Raw genomic sequence first — 19,201 nt, 5'->3', positions numbered from 1 at the left:
TATACACAACCCTCTACCTAACTCCTCTAATATATTATGATTATGTTTAGGGTAACTCGATTAACAGGAACAGTCACAATGATAGACATGCAATTAGGAAAGGCAAAGGTAGTACAAATTGCACTTTAATTATTGCACTCAGGATTTGTGCAGGTTTTAATAAAAAATGAAGATAGAAGCAGAAATTTCATTTTTGTCCATTTATTTATCCTTCCAAGTGTACAATCTTAAGTTGAAATCCAGCTAATATATAGCTATCTTCAATAAACAATCACAATAATGTTTTTTCATCAAGAAGGTAATGTTTCACCAATAACAAACACACGAGACCATCACCATTGCATTTACTTCATTTGGCTGGAATATTAAATTGTTATACAAAATAGAGATTAAGGAGAAATCAGAATTAGAGTAATAAAGAACTGTATGGATTATACACAAAATATATAGATTTGCGATGTTATTAGCTGAGAGCACATGTGAGCACATTCCTTTTAAAGTTTGCTTTAGTTAATGTCCATGAAACTGCTCACTAATGATACCATTTTTGGCTATCTATAATCGTTATCAACAGCCCATACACACTCAATGGTAGATGTTTGCCTCAAAACATGCTTGTAGACAATATTCCGTTACATGCTTGTAGACAATATTCCGTTCAGGCTCTTACTAGAGTTTTCAAGGCAGATTTTACATGCAGACATTTCTTTATCCAGTCCGTATTCTGCTACTTCTGCCTGTCCTCTTCTAGTTCTGTGGTTTCCTGTGGGATGAAAAAACTTAGTATTAGTACATTACACTGAAACAGAATGATGATAATGTGTCAAAGTGCTGAAACTTCGCACTGGTATGAGTGTGTCACTCCTGATTAATTAATTTTGTAAACAATGAGCAAGATTTAATTCCTCAGGACTTTTGTGCAATAGTTAACAGCTATTTATGAGACTGGTAATAAGCAAGTAACCTCTAATTATTTTCAAATAATTTTGTGAAGGTAGGTTATAACAGAATACTGAATCACCTTTTTGTAACAATCTTTTGGCAATTGCTCAGTTGAATTCCTGTAAAGGCTTGTTAATAGAGAAAGCAATAAAAGATTCCACAAACTCAGTTCTGATAGATTAAACGTGAAAAATCACCATTTTGGCATTTTCTGTGACCAGGCCACAATTATGATTGTGTAGACAAACAAAGAATTGCTAGAGAAAGTAAAACATTATGGCCTCTTACTTCAGTGGTATCATACCTCACCAACCAAAGGCAGAGGGTTAGATTAACTAATGATAACATGGGACTTATGTTGGATACTTGGCCCATTCCTAATTGTGGCCAATATAAATACTTTACTCAGAAAACTGAAGGACACTTGAAAAACAGTGGTGTTTGCTGAGATACATGTATGCTTATAAAGATGCCACAGCCATGAAAATTATGGAACAGTGTTCCAGCTTCACTCCTGATCTTAAAAAAGTTGTAATTGGATTCTTACTCTATGTGTCAATACATTTACCCCATTAAAGAATTTGTGGGTGGTAACAGGACTGAATTTCAGGATTAACTATTAAAGTCGCAACCATAATACTATAAACAAAAATAATTTCAATGTAGACCTCACTTGCCCAATTGAGGTTCAGTCTTACAATCTAGTGCATCAGTCTTTAACTCACTGACAGCAGGCATCACACAAGAAACTGAAAATACCCTGGTTTTGATCAGTTATGTGATACTAGGAACTTAAACTTTTCTTGAGTTGGTATTGCACCTCAACACATTGAACACTATTGTCATTTCTGTGTGCCACCTATTTACGATCCCCATCACAATTGAAATGTTTTTATAGCTGAATAAGGCAATATACAAGAAATATTTTTTCACTAAAATTTTAATTTTTTAAATAAGCAGTCAACCAAATTGACAAAAAATTTCAGCTCTTCATGCTCTAACCATAACTATTACAGGAATGAAAGATGATCGATATGACACCACAATAAGTATCTGAGAGAGCACTGAAAGAACTAAGTCAAAACATCGTCCCTGGTGTAGCTGATATTCTGTCAGAACTACATATAGCTGTGGGAGAGCCAGCCACGACAAAACTCTTCCACCTGGTGAGCAGATGTATGAGGCAGGTGAAATACCCAAGCAGAATATACTTCCAATCCCAAAGAAAGCATGCACTGACATGTGTGAATATTACCGAACTGTCAGTTTAATAAGTCATTGTTGCAAAATATTAACACGAATTATTTACAGAAGATTGGAAATACTGGTAGAAGCCAACATGGCGAAGGTCAGTTTTGAACCCAGAGAAATGTAGGAATATGCAAGGCAATAGCAGGGCAATAATGACTAGAATCTTCCTAGAAGGAAGGTTAAGGAAAGACAAAACTATGTTTTAGCATTTGTAGACTTATATTTTAACAATGTGACTGGAATATTCTCTTTGAAATTCTAAAGGAAGTAAAAATAAAATTCAGGGAGTGAAAGGCTATTTACAATTTATATAGAAACTAGGCAGCAGTTACGAGAGTTGAGACACGTGAAAGGGAAACAGTGGCTCATAAAAAAGTGAGGCAGGATTGTAGCCTATTGCTGGTCTTATTCAATCTGTACTGTAAGCAAGCAGTAAAGAAAACCAAAGAAAAATTTGGAGTAGGAATTAAAGTAGAGGGAGAAGAAATAAAACCTTGGATGTTTGCCAAAGACACTGTAATTCTTTTGAAGACAGCAGAGGACTTTGAGGAGCAGCTGGACAGAAACGACAGCGTCTTGAAAGGAAGATATAAGATGAGCATCCACAAAAGCAAAACAAGGACATAGCAAATCAAGGATTAAATCAAGTGATGCTGAGGGAATTACATTATTTCATGAGACTATGAAAATAGTAGTTGAGTTCTGGTATTTGGGCAGCAAAATAACTGATGATGGCCAAAGTAGAGAATATATAGAATGTAGACTGGCAATGGCAAGAAAAGTGTTTCTGAAGAAGAGAAATTTGTTAACATCAAATATTGATTTAAGAGTTAGGAAATATTTTCGGGAAGTACTCGTATGGAGTGTAGTTGTATAGAAGTGAAATAACAGTTTAGGATGGAGAAAATAGAAACATTTGAAAAGTGGTGCTACAGAAGCATGCAGAAGTTTCAGTGGGTAGATCATGTAACTAATGACAGACTGAACAGAACTGGGGAGAAAAGAAATTTGTGGTACAGACTCACTAGAAGAAGGAATTGGATCATAAGATACATGCTGAGACATCAAGGGATCACCAATTTAGAACTGGAAGTAAGTGTGGGAGGTAATAATCATATAGGAAGAGCAAGAGATGAATGCAGTAAGCAGGTTACAAGGATTTGAGTTGTAGTAGTTATTCACAGGATTGCACAGGATAGTGCAGTATGGAAAGCTGCATCAAACCAGTCTTTGGACTGAAGACAACTACAACTACAACAACCATAACTTTATGACTAGCTGACTATCAGAACATTTTTAGTAAAGCATAAGGGGCATTCAAAAAGAAAGAAGCCAGAGGCATAATTACAGGAACCAGTATGATTATGTTAGAACTACTGACCCTGGCTGTTGAAACACTTGTCCCACTGTGACATAAGGTGGTGAATGGCTGTGTCATAAAATTCCTGGGGCTGCAATGTTAACCAGTTCCGCATATACAGCTGGACGTCGTCGTCTGAGGTGAATCAGAAAGGTTATGCTGACGTTCTTCTTTGACCAAGATGGCCCCCTTCTGATTCACTTCCTATAGCACGGGACACAGTGAATGGAAAGCTTGACCACCATTCACCAAACGATCAAATCAAAACGACCAGGCAATCTCACCCTTGGGATCATTTTGCTTCACGACAATGCAAAGCTTCATAAGGCCAACACAATCGTGGCATTCCTGCAGATATTCAAATGGGAGGTTCTTGGCCAACCTCCTTACAGTCTGGACCTCAAAGCCCTATGATTACACCATTTTTGGTTTCCTTAAAAAGGATCTGTGGGGCAAACGATTCACCTAGGATTACGATGTCCAGCTGTACGTACGGAACTGGTTAACATTGCAGCCCTGCGAATTTTATGAGACAGCCATTCACAGTCTTGTGTCACAGTGGGACAAGTATCTCAACAGCCAGGGTCAATACTTCTAACATACAGGTACTGGTTTCTGTAATTATGCCTCCAGCTCATTTCTTTTTGAATGCCCCTTATAATTTACTGCAAAACTACTGAGATTTATCACAAGAAATAAATCTGCCCTGGTTCTACTTGATGCCAATGGCCTTGCTGCCACGGTAACACTGGTTCCTGTCAGATCACCGAAGTTAGGTGCTGTCGGGCTTGACTACTTGGATAGGTCACCGCCCGGGTCTGCCAGGTAATGTTGGCAAGCAGGGTGCATTGGCCTTTGTGGAGCCAATTGAGGAGCTACTCGACTGGGAAGTAGCGACACTGGTCATGAAAACTGACAATGGCCAGGTGAATGGTCTGCTGACTACATTCGGTGACACCTAAGGACTTGAGGATTACACAGCGGCCCGTTGATACTGTTGGGCCTTCAAGGCCTGTTTGGATGGTGTTTGTTTGTTTTAGTTGTACTTGACAAAACCTCTAGTAGAATAAAATCTTACACATGACTTAGGTTTCAAGAAATAATTCTCATCTTCTGTCTGTTCAATAGTTTTGCTAAGCATCCAGGACCTGTGGCAGGTTTGGCACTTATATGCTCCTGTCCACCAGATGTACTGATTGATTCAAAGGGTTTTTATCATGCTTCATCCACATGGGCTATCACATGATACTTGATAAATTTATTGGATTTTTTGCGTGACATACAATTTCTTGTGTGCAATCAATCATCTGGATGGGATTTCCATCCTGAAATCCAGGTCATGTATATGTTGTTTTTTTTTCCAAATAAAGTTTTTGTGAAGTACAGCTGGAATGGATTTATCTATCATGAAAAAAGTTCAGCAGCAGCTGTGGATGTCCCATGAAGAGTATATTATTAAGATGTAGCTGTACAGGAGCTTTTCTTCAGTTGTTAAAGATCCAGATTATAGTACGATTTATCTGAAGGTTTGCTTTGGTTCTTCATTGACAGTTAGTGCACCTTGAATTTCATATCAGTATTTGGCAGGGCAACTGAATGGAAAAGTATTCAGTAAAGCAAGCTAAACAGCCTGTAGGAGTGGTAGGTAGTTGGTGATAAGTTTAGATTGCATTTTTCATGAAGGGAAAAGAAAGCAAGAATTTACTGAGCAACCACTGTTGAGTGAGATGCTTCAAGAGTGATATAATAGCTACCTGGAACAAATGTCACTTAATAATCATAAAAGCATTTTCCACACAGCCTGTGTTCTGTCAGTATTATACCTGAACTTCCTTAATGTTGTTCAGTCAAATGACGGTTACATCTTTCAGAAAGTTTTGTATGACTGTGGTCCCACACAGAAGTAAAATCATTTTTTAGTGTAGTTTTCCCTGTGTGTTTGTGTAAACTTTCTCAGCTGAATAATATACATTGGCTGTGAGTGCAAAAAAGTAAGTACTATAACAAATAATGATCTGTATGTATCAGATCATTCTTTGCAGAAGTCTTTTTAGGGATTTTGGAATTATATTGCCAGCTACCAGTACATACATTTATATCTTAATCATATTTGAAGCTGATCATTTAAAAAAAAAAAAATAAAAAATAAAAATTAATTTACCTATTTTTCATACATACAATGTATAAATAAATATACTATGTGATCAAAAGTATCCGGACATGCCCAAAAAAATGTTTTTCATATTACGTGCATTGTACTACCACCTACTGCCAGGTACTCCATATCAGTGACCCCAGTAGTTATTAGACATTGTGAAAGAGCAGAATGGGGTGCTCCACGGAACTCACGAACTTCGAACGTGGTCAGGTGATTGGGTGTCACTTGTCATATGTCTGTAAATGAGATATCCACACTCCTGCACATTCCTAGATCCACTGTTTCCAATGTTATAGTGAAGTGAAAATGTGAAGGGACATGCACAACACACAAGCATACAGGCAATCTCGTCTGTTGACTGACAGAGACCACCGACAGTTGACGAGAGTTGTAACGTGTAATAGACAGACATCTAACCAGACCAACACACAAGAATTCCAAGGTGCATCAGGATCCACTGAAAGTACTATGACAGTTAGGCACAAGGCGAGAAAAGTTGGATTTCATGGTTGAGCGGCTGCTCGTAAGTCGCACATCACACTGGTAAATGCCAAACGACGCCTTGTTTGGTGTAAATACTGTAAATATTGGACGACTGAACAGTGGAAAACGTTGTGTGGAGTGACGAATCACGGTACAAAATGTGGCGATCTGATGGCAGGGTGTGGGTGTGGCGAATTCCCAGTGAACTTCATCTGCCAGTGTGTGTATTGCCAATAGCAAATTCAGAGGCGGTGATGTTATGGTGTGGTCATGTTTTTCATGGAGGGGGCTTGCAGCCTTGTTGTTTTGCATGGCAGTATCACAGCACAGGCCTACATTGATGTTTTAAGCACTTTCTTGCTTCCCACTGTTGGAGAGCAATTTGGGGATGGCGATTGCATTTTTGAACACGATTGAGCAGCTGTTCATAACACAGGGCTGTGGCATAGTGGTTACATGACAGTAAGTCCCTGTAATGGACTGGCCTGCACAGAGTCCTCACCTGAATCTTACAGAACACCTTTGGGATGTTTTGGAACGCCGACTTCGTGCCAGGCCTCACCGACCAACATCGATACCTCTCCTCAGTGCAGCACTCCGTGAAGAATGGGCTGCCATTCCCCAAGAAACCTACCAGCACATGACTGACCGTATGCCTGTGAGAGTGGAAGCTGTCATCAAGGCTGAGAGTGGGCCAACACCATATTAAATTCCAGCAATACCAATGGAGGGCACCAAAAACTTGTAAGTCATTTTCAGCCAGGCGTGCAGATACTTTTGATCACATAGTGTATGCAGTATATGAAGTGAGAATGTTATTATCAAAAATCTTGAAAAATTTCTTGGTCAATTTACTTCAAATTTTAACCTATTTCTCTAATGGACATTTGGATGGACAATTATATATTGTGGAACATTGTTAACAAACAGAACAGTTGTATTTATGGCTTATTGGCTAATTAAAACTAACTCCATCCAAACAGGCCTCCAAAGGCCCAATGGTACTGACGACTGCAATGTCATACTTGGGAGATAGGTGTAACTGGGCACAGATATGGAGGGGCATGCAGTCAGCACACCACAGTCCCAGCCATTGTCAGTTTTTGTGACCTGAGCTGGTATATCTCCAACAAGTACCTCCTCAACTGGCCTCACAATAGCTGAATGCACCCCATTTGCCAACAGCCCTCAGCTGACCCAAATGGTCACCAATCCAACTGCTAGCCAAGCTCAACAGTGCTTAACTTTAGTGATGTGATGGGAACTTGTTTTACCACTACTTTGCCACTGGCAAAATACTGACCTCCTCCTCCCCCACATCCCTGTCTATTTCCTCCTCCTTTCCAATCTCTCTGTCTATCACCTCCTACCCCACTCTCTCTGCCTATCTTCTTCTCCCCCCCTCTCTCGCTCCAGTCTCTGAATTTGGAATACCAGTAAACGAGGTTCAAGGTCAGAGAGGGGAAGGGGGGACGGTCAGAGGAGTGGGAGGAAATGGGCACAGAAAGTGAAAAGGAGTAATGGGGAGAAGGGGGGAGGGGAGAGGGAGAGAGAGGAGGAGGAGAAGAAGATAGAGAGAGGGGGGAGGAGGTGATGGATGGAGGGGGAAGGAGGACGAAATGGAGAGGGACATAGGGGAAAAGGAGATTTGGATAGATATCCAACACCCATATATATTAGAAATATGTGCTTTCTCTATTCTTTCTTTTCCCCTGAACCTGACTGAGCAACAGCAATGTGTGACTGGGAACAGCCAGCCACAACATAAAATTAAAAAAAAATTGTTCTGGTACACACTTTGCCTGCTCGCCTACTTTTCAAACTGGATTTGTGTACTTGGGTGCAAAGGCATTCTACAAACTCTCATCTAACATACAGGAAGGAAGTGGGAATACCTACTGAATGAAATGAAAATAAAAATCATAACTCATTAGCCGCAAATTCTACCAATTATCTGATTGTCTACTTCAGTAACTGAAAATTCCTGTTAGCTACACGGCAAGCAGCAGAGTTCATAAACTGCATGACACGAAGTGCAGTGTTGTACACAGACCTCTGTTGTAGATACAGGGAATTATTTTCTTTGAAAAATACCAGTGAAACCAAATAAATATTAACCTACCAAAAGAAGATAAACAGCAGCTATTGTATACAGCTTAGGAAGCAGAAGCAAGTATCAAAGTAGCAGCTTTTCTTCCGACTCACAGTTCACACTGCGCAAACAGCACTACATAAGTTTACTGACAATCGAGTGTACAGATAAAGTATCTCTCAACTGTTTTGTTGATGAATACCTTGAGTTGCTTGACATTTGCAAGGTTTCTCCATCTTGATTTTATCCATGGAATATGATGAACAAATGAAAAGACAAACCATAAAGGCGTGCACCACAATTTACTTACAAATTGAGTTGCAAACTTCTTTGCCTCTGAAATGTAACTGACTCAGTAAGAGAGTAGTACAATATCCAATAACCTTTTCGAAGGCTGTATTAAACAGAAGGCAGGGTAAGTGTCTCCCAGCCTTACTCATTTTTTGTCCCCCCCCCCCCCCCTCCCCACAGCACTTGTTAACATATTCCATATTTTGACTCTGGGTGCTTTCTGTAGTTGCTTTCACTAACGTGATCAATTTATTAGGGCTTTTTAACTATGTCATTCCTATATACAGCTCCCTTCTGCCAATAATGTTGTACGCTGATTTAGGATCTATAAAGAGCTGATGTGTATCTCTTCCAAATTCTTTACATTTTTCTAGTATTTGCCATGTTGAAAAGAACTGATCAATAGTAGATCTTCCTTAACAAAACCCACATTGATAGACACCAACAGCATTTTAACACAGGGTGCCAGCCTATTAAAGAAGATGTTGGAAAATATGTCACATGCTGCAGCTAAAAGGCAAATTCCCCTGTAGTTAGAGCACATCACAGTACAGCCTTTCTTGTGTACAGAGCATATGATTCATCAGGGATACTTTCATCCATCCGAATATTAATTACAAGCTCATGAAAATGTTTGACAAATTCCTTTCCTGCACTTTTAATGAGTTCTGATTGTATTAGATCCATTCCTGGAGCCTTATTATTCTGCAGTTCTTGGTAGCTGACCCCCATTTTTCCACAACTTGTACAGGTTCCTCTGTTGCTGAATTCCTCGTCTTTACAGATGGTAAGATTCCTCGGTTCTCAGATAAACCTTCATTCAGCAGCCCATCAAAGTGATGAGCTCATCTTTTTCATATTGCTTCATCACTACTAAAATTAAGTTATCTGTATTTCTATACAAATTCATCCTAGGTCAGAAATGCTTTCGGTTTTTATTTAACTTTTGATAAAAAAACCCTCACCTCATTCATCCCTTTCAGCTGTTCCATTTCTTCTAGTTCTTCCCTTTCATTTTCTCTCTTTTCCATTCTGTGCAGCCTCTTTTCTTTTATTCTTGCTCTTCTATAATCATCTAGATTTTGAGGTAAGATTTACATGCTGTTACTTGCGTATGCTCTTCATCAAACCAGCCACTGTGTACAGCCTAATATGCTCTTCCTAGACTTTTGTAAGAGTGACCCTTGGTTCTCCTATATTTCCTCAATACCCTCACTGTTGGGAAAGTGTATCAGAAATCAGCTTCTTGAACTTCTCACTACAGAATTTTCCTGCATGAGATTTACATACCTGCTTTGGACGAGATAATCAACTTGTGGACTTTGCTGTTACAAGGCAATGGTCAGAGTCAACTTAGCATTCCTACAGCTTCTAACATTCATTAGGTTTAACAGATGTCTTGCATCTATTTGGAGATGGTCAATTTGCTTAAAATATTTCCGTATGAGGATTTCCAAATGATTTTATCTATATCTTTGAGGTTAACCATCCTATTAAAGAAGAAGCTGGAAAATATTTTATGTATAAAGTGTGCCAACCACAAATAATATTGTCTTGCATTATGCCACTGTTGTTTTACAATTGTGAGCTCATATCTATTCTTTCATTATTGCTTTATCTAACATAATGATAAGTTCCACAGTCACACGCCCAAGAGCGCAGCAGTAATATAAATTAAACAGTGAGCTAAGTTGAAAAAATTTACAATCTGTGCAAGAAAATGACTGATTCTGAACTAGCAGCACAATCCTACAATGAAGCAGTAGTCTATCAGATAATTAGCAATCAAATAAGCAGAAGGCTGGGATCTGATGCAACTGCACTGTTTCATGCTTCACATGGCTAATTACTGTGGGGTTACACTTCTACACAGCAACAGAGTAGTATAGTTAAAGTTTAAATTTATTATTGTTTAATTAAAACCAGTGATTTAGCTTATATAATACTAAGTTTATTTTATTGTTGTTTAATTAAATTAAGATTGAACTGTGGTTTTTTCTCATTAATGTATACCTTGGTAACATAAAAGATGGCTATTCTTTACTTTTGCACAAAGTATGCCATGTGCTGCTCTATTATGAAAAAAACCATTCCTGCTTGAGGGTTAAGAAGTTGTACTACCTGTTACCATATTTCTCAAGGAAGAGAATTGTACAAGTCTGATTCCATTGTCATTTGAGTAATTTTCCAATACAAGACTGATGCTCATAATCTTCTTTTCCTATTTTTGCTTTCATATCTCTAGAGTAGCATGGAAAGCTGCATCAAACCAGTCTCTGGACTGAAGACCACAACAACAACAAATCTCCAAAAATTATCTTACAGTTTTCTTTCAGACATTCACTGTATACTTCATCTAACTCATCACAAAAAGCATCTCCTCTTCAACTGGGGAATGACCCAATATGAGGCTGTAGTCGAAAAATTTCCCTTCGATTCTGAGTCTGCACAGTATGTGCAATTATGCCAGGAAATCCACAAAAAGATGGTTTTTCCTCTAAATTACAATGAAAGTAGTACCTAACACATGATCTTTCTCGTTCTAACGTAACCACAAGTGCCAACATGAAGACAAAGAACACAAGCGCAGAGAAGGCTGTGAGAAGACATCAACCAATAGCCTGCTAACTAGGACCACACCATAACAGGAGCAGCCTCTACAAGAAGAGAATATAAGCGCTACTCCTATCAGCCTCAACGGCACAGTACTGGCACAGTACTAGTACAGCACTATGACAGCAGTGACTTGTCATCCATGTCAATTGCTTACATGGACCTTGTATACAGCAAAGGACTGATTGTTTGCACGTCGCCCATTGCTTGCGACACGTTCTTGCAAGTCCAAAGTTAAGTATTGACAATCTTCGTTACTATAATAAAAACTATTAATTTGATTTGCTTGAATTGTTGAATAGCTAACCGCGAATGCAGCATCCTTTAGGCACTCTAGAAGCGACAAGTGGGCAGGACCCCACATTTCTTTTTGTAACCGTCCTGTAAAGGGGTAAAGTTATAAATGAGACTTGAAACCATCATACGAGTGTCGTGCCAAAACCAGGCAACTACAATGTTGGCACAGCCAGCACGGAGACTGCACTGTCAGTGGCTTTGCACCACTTCTGTGATGACAGGCCACACTTGCCACTAACATCTGACTTTCCAAGCAGAAGCAGTGCAAGCCAATTACAGCTGTTGAGGATCACCAGCACATTTCAGATGAACCAACATAAATGGCAGGAATCGGCACACTAACCATCTCATCATCGACCAACAGCTAGGCAGCAATGTGATGTTGAGCCTTTGCTACTCTGGGCCATGCCTGGTGCTTCTGCCACAGCCAGGACAAGAACTGCTGCCTGTCACATAGACATCTGAGCACCAGGAGCCACATTTGGCCACTGTCCTGGGTGTATAACTAGAGCATCCAGTCACCTCTGCCCTCACTGTGGTACTAATCTTTGAGCCCTTACCTGCAACCGTTGCCACAAGCCACACTTACTATGTCCAGGGGACACAGGAACCTGAAAACACAACAGCAGAACATGCAATCAGCAGTCAGCAGCTGTCACCACTGGGTAAGCAGTGTCACATTCTCTGTGCCACCCACAAATGATAATAAACAAGTTCTTCTTCAGCTGCACAGCATCCTTCGTCAGCAGAGGAGCCAAGCCCACACTAAACTATTTCCCGGGTGAAAATACACTTTTTCCATTTTAAGTGACAGTATACTTTCCATCGGAACTGTAAAACTTATCAATCCTTTGAATAGATATGGTTTTATACAGCAGTGTAGAATTTCTCAGCACTTTAGGAAACAAAACTCAGGGGGAAAAAACACGTTTTGGAAAGATCTTTGATACGCAGCAACATGTACACTGTCATAATTAATGTCTCTGAGCTTCTAAATCTACACCATACTTTGCAAGCCACCTAACAGTGTGTGGCGGTGGGTATTTCTGGTACCATTAATTGATCTGCCCTTCCCTATTCCACTCGCCAATGGCACATGGGAAGAATGATTGTTGATAAGCTGTAACTTCTCAAATTTTCTCATCGCGGTCATTTCACAAGATGTATGTGAGAGGGAATAGTATGTTATCTGACTCTTTCCGGAAAGTGCTCTCTCAAAATTTCAATTGTAAATCTCTCTGTGATGCACAATGTTTCTCTTGTAGTGTCTGTTACTGAAGTGTGTTGAGCATCTCTGTAATGCTCTCGCATAACCTAAATGATCTCATGATGAAACATGTTGCTCGTCATTAGATCTTCTCTCTCTCTCTCTAATCAGCCCTATGAGGTAAGGATCCCATAGTGATTAACAACACTCAAGAATTTGTCGGAAAACTGCCTTATAAGCCACTTCCTTTGTTGATGAGTTACATTTCCTTAAGATTAAGAATCTGAGTATGGCATCTTTTTATCCTCTTATTTGCTTTATGTTGTCATTTCACTCTGGATAGTTACTCCTTGATATTTTATGGTAAATACTGTTTCGAGCAATTTGACGTCAACGATGTGATTGTACAGTGGTGGATTTCTTCTCCTATGTATGCACAATATGTTATATTTATTTACATTTAGGGTCAACTGTGAAAGCCGGTACCATTCATGAATCCTTTGCAGGTTGTTCTGCAAAGTGATACTGCCTTCTGGCATTGCTAATTTCTTACAGACAACCATATCATCTGCAAACAGTCCAATGCTTTCTAATAGATCATTTATATTCAATGTAAAGAGTAATGGTCCTTCCATATTTCCTTGGGGAGCTCCAGAAATTACCTCTACATCTGTTGATTTCATTCCATTAAGAGCAACATGTTGAGTTCTATCTGTAAGGAAGTTTTGAATCGAGTTGAAAATGTGGTCTAACACTTGGTAAGCTTGTAGTTTATTTCACTAAACAGTAGTGCAGGATGGCGTCAAATGCCTTCCTGAAGATAAGGAACACAGCATCAACTTGAGCACTGTTGTCTGCAGTGCTGTGGATCTCACGGAGAAACAGAGTGAGCCGACTTTCGTAAGATCTCTGTTTGCAGCATCCATGTTGATTTTTATAGAGGGGATATTCATTCTCCATAAAGTCATAATTCTTGAATGTAAAAAATGTTCCACAATTCTACAACAGATTGACATCAATGACGTAGGCCTATAATTATGTGCATCTGTCCTACAACCCTTCTTGAAAACTGGAATGACTTGTGTTTTCTTCCAGTCACCTGGTACCATGCACTCGTCCAGCAATCTACAATAAACTGCTGCTGGAAGGGGAGGAAGTTATTTCGCATAATCTTTGTAGAATCTTACAGGTATCTCATCTGGTCTTGATGTCTTTCCACTACTAAGTGACTATAGCTGATTTTCTATTCCGTGATCAGTTATTTCAATATCTGCCATTTTGTTATTTGCATGCTAATTCAGGGTGTATATGTGGACAAGAAAAAAAAAATTACCAGATTTTTCCCGGATCTCCCGGTTAATAATACATTTTCTCCTAGGTGAAAATACACTTTTTCCATATTAAGTGATAGTATACTTTCCGTCGAAACTGTAAAACTTATCAATACTTTGAATACATATGGTTTTATACAACAGCGTAGAATTTCTTGGCACTTTAGAAAACAAAACTCAGGGGGGAAAAACACATTTTGGAAAGATCTTTGATAAGCAGCAACATGTACGCTGCAAATTTTCATATTACGGAAGTATGAATTCGAATTCCACCAACAAGGAAAGTTAATGATTTAAGTTACTATACATAGTGTTGCTACAAGAAAAGCAAAGCTTTCACATATAATATTTGTCTCTAAGATTAATAAGCTACAAGAGAAGCTAAGCTTTCACATATAATGTTGATCTGTTTAGCGCATGTTACACGTTAAGATACACCATATAAATACGCCAGCAAAATTTTTAATACCAACATAAATCTCTTTATCTTCTGGGCTCAAAAATCTTCTACATGGCTTGTCATCAAAGAGTTGATTTTTAAATGAGAGCAAACGCTCTGTGATTTAAGAAATTCATCATACATTCATGCACATAGTTCATCTTGCGTAAAAGAAAATCTACTTTGAAAATAATGCTTTTCGAACCACAATTCGCAATGTTTTCATGCAACCTGTTCGAAATAGATTCATTTCAGCAGTTGCCAGAGAGCGCCAGATAAGAGGCGTCACCACGCTTGCGCAGTTACAGTGATGTAGGAAGCCAGTATGTTCGTACATGTAAAACATTAAATGATCCTTCTTACATTATATATATATATATATATATATATATATATATATATATATATATATATAAAAAAACAAAGATGAGTTGACTTACCGAACAAAAGCGCTGGCAGGTCGATAGACACACAAACAAACACAAACATACACACAAAATTCAAGCTTTCGCAACAAACTGTTGCCTCATCAGGAAAGAGGGAAGGAGAGGGGAAGACGAAAGGAAGTGGGTTTTAAGGGAGAGGGTAAAGAGTCATTCCAATCCCGGGAGCGGAAAGACTTACCTTAGGGGGAAAAAAGGACAGGTATACACTCGCACACACGCACATATCCATCCACACATACAGACACAAGCAGACATTCTTTAAAAATGTCTGCTTGTGTCTGTATGTGTGGATGGATATGTGCGTGTGTGCGAGTGTATACCTGTCCTTTTTTCCCCCTAAGGTAAGTCTTTCCGCTCCCGGGATTGGAATGACTCCTTACCCTCTCCCTTAAAACCCACTTCCTTTCGTCTTCCCCTCTCCTTCCCTCTTTCCTGATGAGGCAACAGTTTGTTGCGAAAGCTTGAATTTTGTGTGTATGTTTGTGTTTGTTTGTGTGTCTATCGACCTGCCAGCGCTTTTGTTCGGTAAGTCACCTCATCTTTGTTTCTATATATAATTTTTCCCACATGGAATGTTTCCTTCCATTATATTGATATCATTAATTTGAATCCAACAATTACGTTTGTTATTGTCACTGTTGCATTTCGAAATCTTTTCTGTCGTCTTATTTTCCTCTTTCTGTTTTTGCCAGTAGTTTCACTTTGTATTCACCTTCTCCTTTTTACCGTAATCTGCTATACTATTTTATCCCGCCTATATATATACTCAATAATACGTAACCCACTTCCAAACCATAACCAAAAAAATTTTTTTGCCGCTTTCAGCACTACCGCCGCTATAATATCCACCGTTTCTAGTTCACAAACAGCTCCTTTCACCTTTTAAACAACCATTTCGGCCAGTTCTAATAACTTTCGCTTTATTTCCATTTCCGTTTTTCCCACATCACTGATCATTTTTAGCCGCTTCCCACAGGTTTTAACGTCATTATTTCTTCGTCAGACAATTGTTAGCCTCATTTTCATAATCTGCCACCACAATACCACTCCTTTTAATATACTACACACAGTTTTTTCGAAATTTTCCTGAATTTCTCCGTCCTTTAACGTGTTTTGGCGGCAACACAACCACCTAACCTTTATGCACATCGTTGTCTACCAACCCAAGTCCAACATAGCCCAGCTGTAACCAACACCTTTTCGCCTTTTTTCATTCCAGATCTCCAGTTACTTTCCGGTTCACCTTTATCTCTCCCCATATATTTTTATTTTCATTTTCATTTCACCTCATGTTACACTTTCCACCTTCTAATACCATGTCACCCTCACAACACCCCCACAATGACCCCATTAAGTTTTATTTACATTCCCTCCGGGTCTTTAAATATGTCTGCTTGTGTCTGTATGTGTGGATGGATATGTGCGTGTGTGCGAGTATATACCTGTTCTTTTTTCCCCCTAAGGTAAGTCTTTCCGCTCCCGGGATTGGAATGACTCCTTACCCTCTCCTTTAAAACCCACTTCCTTTCGTCTTCCCCTCTCCTTCCCTCTTTCCTGATGAGGCAACAGTTTGTTGCGAAAGCTTGAATTTTGTGTGTATGTTTGTGTTTGTTTGTGTGTCTATCGACCTGCCAGCGCTTTTGTTTGGTAAGTCACCTCATCTTTGTTTTTATATATAATTTTTCCCACGTGGAATGTTTCCTTCCATTACATATATATATATATATATATATATATATATATATATATATATATATATATATATATATGATGTGACTTACCAAATGAAAGCACTGGCAGGTCGATAGACACACAAACAAACACAAACATACACACAAAATTCAAGCTTTCGCAACAAACTGTTGCCTCATCAGGAAAGAGGGAAGGAGAGGGAAAGACGAAAGGATGTGGGTTTTAAGGGAAAGGGTAAAGAGTCATTCCAATCCCGGGAGTGGAAAGACTTACCTTAGGGGGAAAAAAGGACGGGTATACACTCGCACACACATACATATCCATCCACACGTATACAGACACGTATATATATTCTGTTTTTGCTAGTAGTTTCACTTTGTATTCACCTTCTCCTTTTTACCGTGATCTGCTATACAATTTTATCCCGCCTATATATACTCAACAATACGTAATCCACTTCCAAACCATAACCACAAAATTTTTTTTGCCGCTTTCAACACTACCGCCACTATAAAATCCACCATTTCTAGTTCACAAACAGTTCCTTTGACCTTTTAAACAACCATTTCGGCTAGTTCTAATAACTTTCGCTTTATTTCCATTTCCATTTTTCCCACATCACTGATAATTTTTAGCCGCTTCCCACAGGTTTTAACGTCATTATTTCTTCATCAGACAATTGTTAGCCTCATTTTCATAATCTGCCACCACAAAACCACTCCTTTTAATATATTACACGCAGTTTTTTCGAAATTTTCCTGAATTTCTCCGTCCTCTAACGTGTTTTGGCGGCAACACAACTACCTAACCTTTGTGCACATCGTTGTCTACCAACCCAAGTCCAACATAGCCCAGCTGTAACCAACACCTTTTCGCCTTTTTTCACACCAGATCTCCAGTTACTTTCCAGTCCACCTTTATCTCTCCCCATATATTTTTATTTTCATTTTCATTTCAGCCTCATGTTACACTTTCCACCTTCTAATACCATGTCCCCCTCACAACACCACCACAACAACCCCATTAAGTTTTATTTACATTCCCTCCGCAAACATGCCTTCGCCCTAGTCAGATTACGCTCCCATATTCTATTTTCTCAGGCTTGTCTGACATTTGGCATTACCCCCAAAGGCCTCACACTTAAAGTTCCCATCTCTGGCTGCAACCCTTCTTTCCATCAGTCCCTATACGAGTTCCAAACTGAACAATCCATTGCCCTCACCCACCTAATCCTTCACCTACACATCAACTCAGCCAATGAACACACCCGTCAACTCCTATCCTTAGTAAAAGTCCTTAATCTTTCCTCTCCCACATCCACACTGGCTGTTCAGAGCATCCTCCTACAGGCCAACCGTAAATTAGAACAGCATGCCACCCTCCACCTCAAAAAACTATCCAATCTCCTGGTTTCCCACCTCCGGAAAGGCAACTCACTCACCCTTCACAACCTTTCCAGCAAACCTCAACCTCCTCTCATTGCACACAAACCCAGTCTCTCCCATCTACTCAATCTCCCACTTCCAGCTCCAATCCCTCCAAAACCTCAAAATTCCAATCAACACAATCTGGAACCACAACACCCTAATTCAGTAGTTAACCTGTCCTCCAAACCTCTCTCCCAATCCGAAACCTCTGTCCTATCCAAAGGCCTCACCTGCAGCCCCACCCCCAGATTCAACCAAACAGCCCTCGTCAAAGATTTACTGTCCTACACTCGTACTCTCTGCTGGAAATATCACTTTGCCACGAAGAAAAATGATCCTAATCCTACTCCTAATGATCCAACTCCCCAAGACATCATCCAAATTGAACCCTGCCTGGAACAGTTCCGTCCTCCGTCGCAGCGGGACCCACCTCCTCTTCCTCAAAATCACCCTCTCCAAACCCTCCAGGAATTTCTGACTTCCAGCCTTGCATCTCAATCCTTCTCAAAAAACCTTAATCCTACTCCCAACATCACCACTGCTGAAGCCCAGGTTATCCGTGATCTGAAGGCTGACCGATCCATCGTCATTCTTCCGGCGGACAAGGGTTCCACGACCGTGGTACTTGATCGTCGGGAGTATGTGGCTGAGGGACTGCGTCAGCTTTCAGACAACACCACATACAAAGTTTGCTAGCAGAGACATCACGTACACTATGCACGCATTCAAAAGTAAACTTATAATTCTTTCAGAAATCAACTTAGAATGTGTTCAAAAATGTCTAAAAACCAGCAAGGGTGCGTTTCAAAATCGTATAAATAATCGATAGGCTGACGTTCGCTGGATGCTAGGTGCTTTGAGAAAAAAGTTTTTTTCCTCAAGAATGTAAATTTGTCCCCTCCCCCTGAAACTACTGCCCGGTACAGATACCCCGGTTTGTAGCCCCCCCCCCAGATCCATGCCTGCTGTGCACTTTGGAATCTGGCAGCTTGGGTGCCCCAGTAAAATTTTGCTCAGTACCCCATGAGGGTGGTTGCTGCTACTGTTGCTTACACAGCCAACAGCCAGATTTCTGAAGCCAGAAGTGGGAGAAGGTATTACTCATACGTGACTCAACTGCGCGTATGCATGAGCTCGCTCATAATTGCTTAAATGAATCTAATGTAAACAGT

At 39.7% G+C, this 19,201-nt stretch overlaps 1 protein-coding gene across 1 annotated transcript in view; it reads right to left on the bottom strand.

Annotated features, from left to right (window-relative positions):
• Positions 1-205: 205 nt before the first annotated feature.
• LOC126425138 (speckle-type POZ protein-like) overlaps positions 206-19,201 on the bottom strand; it is a 264,849-nt gene continuing 245,853 nt past the window's right edge. The window contains exon 4 of the mRNA XM_050088081.1: positions 206-763. The gene's annotated coding sequence lies outside the window, so the exon portion shown is untranslated. The remainder of the gene's footprint in view (positions 764-19,201) is intronic.

The sequence above is a fragment of the Schistocerca serialis genome, chromosome 10, assembly GCF_023864345.2.
Source record: "Schistocerca serialis cubense isolate TAMUIC-IGC-003099 chromosome 10, iqSchSeri2.2, whole genome shotgun sequence".
In the NCBI taxonomy this organism is placed as follows: domain Eukaryota; kingdom Metazoa; phylum Arthropoda; class Insecta; order Orthoptera; family Acrididae; genus Schistocerca; species Schistocerca serialis.
The sequence above is the reverse complement of the archived record's forward strand: the minus strand, read 5'-3'. Positions and strand labels throughout refer to the sequence as shown.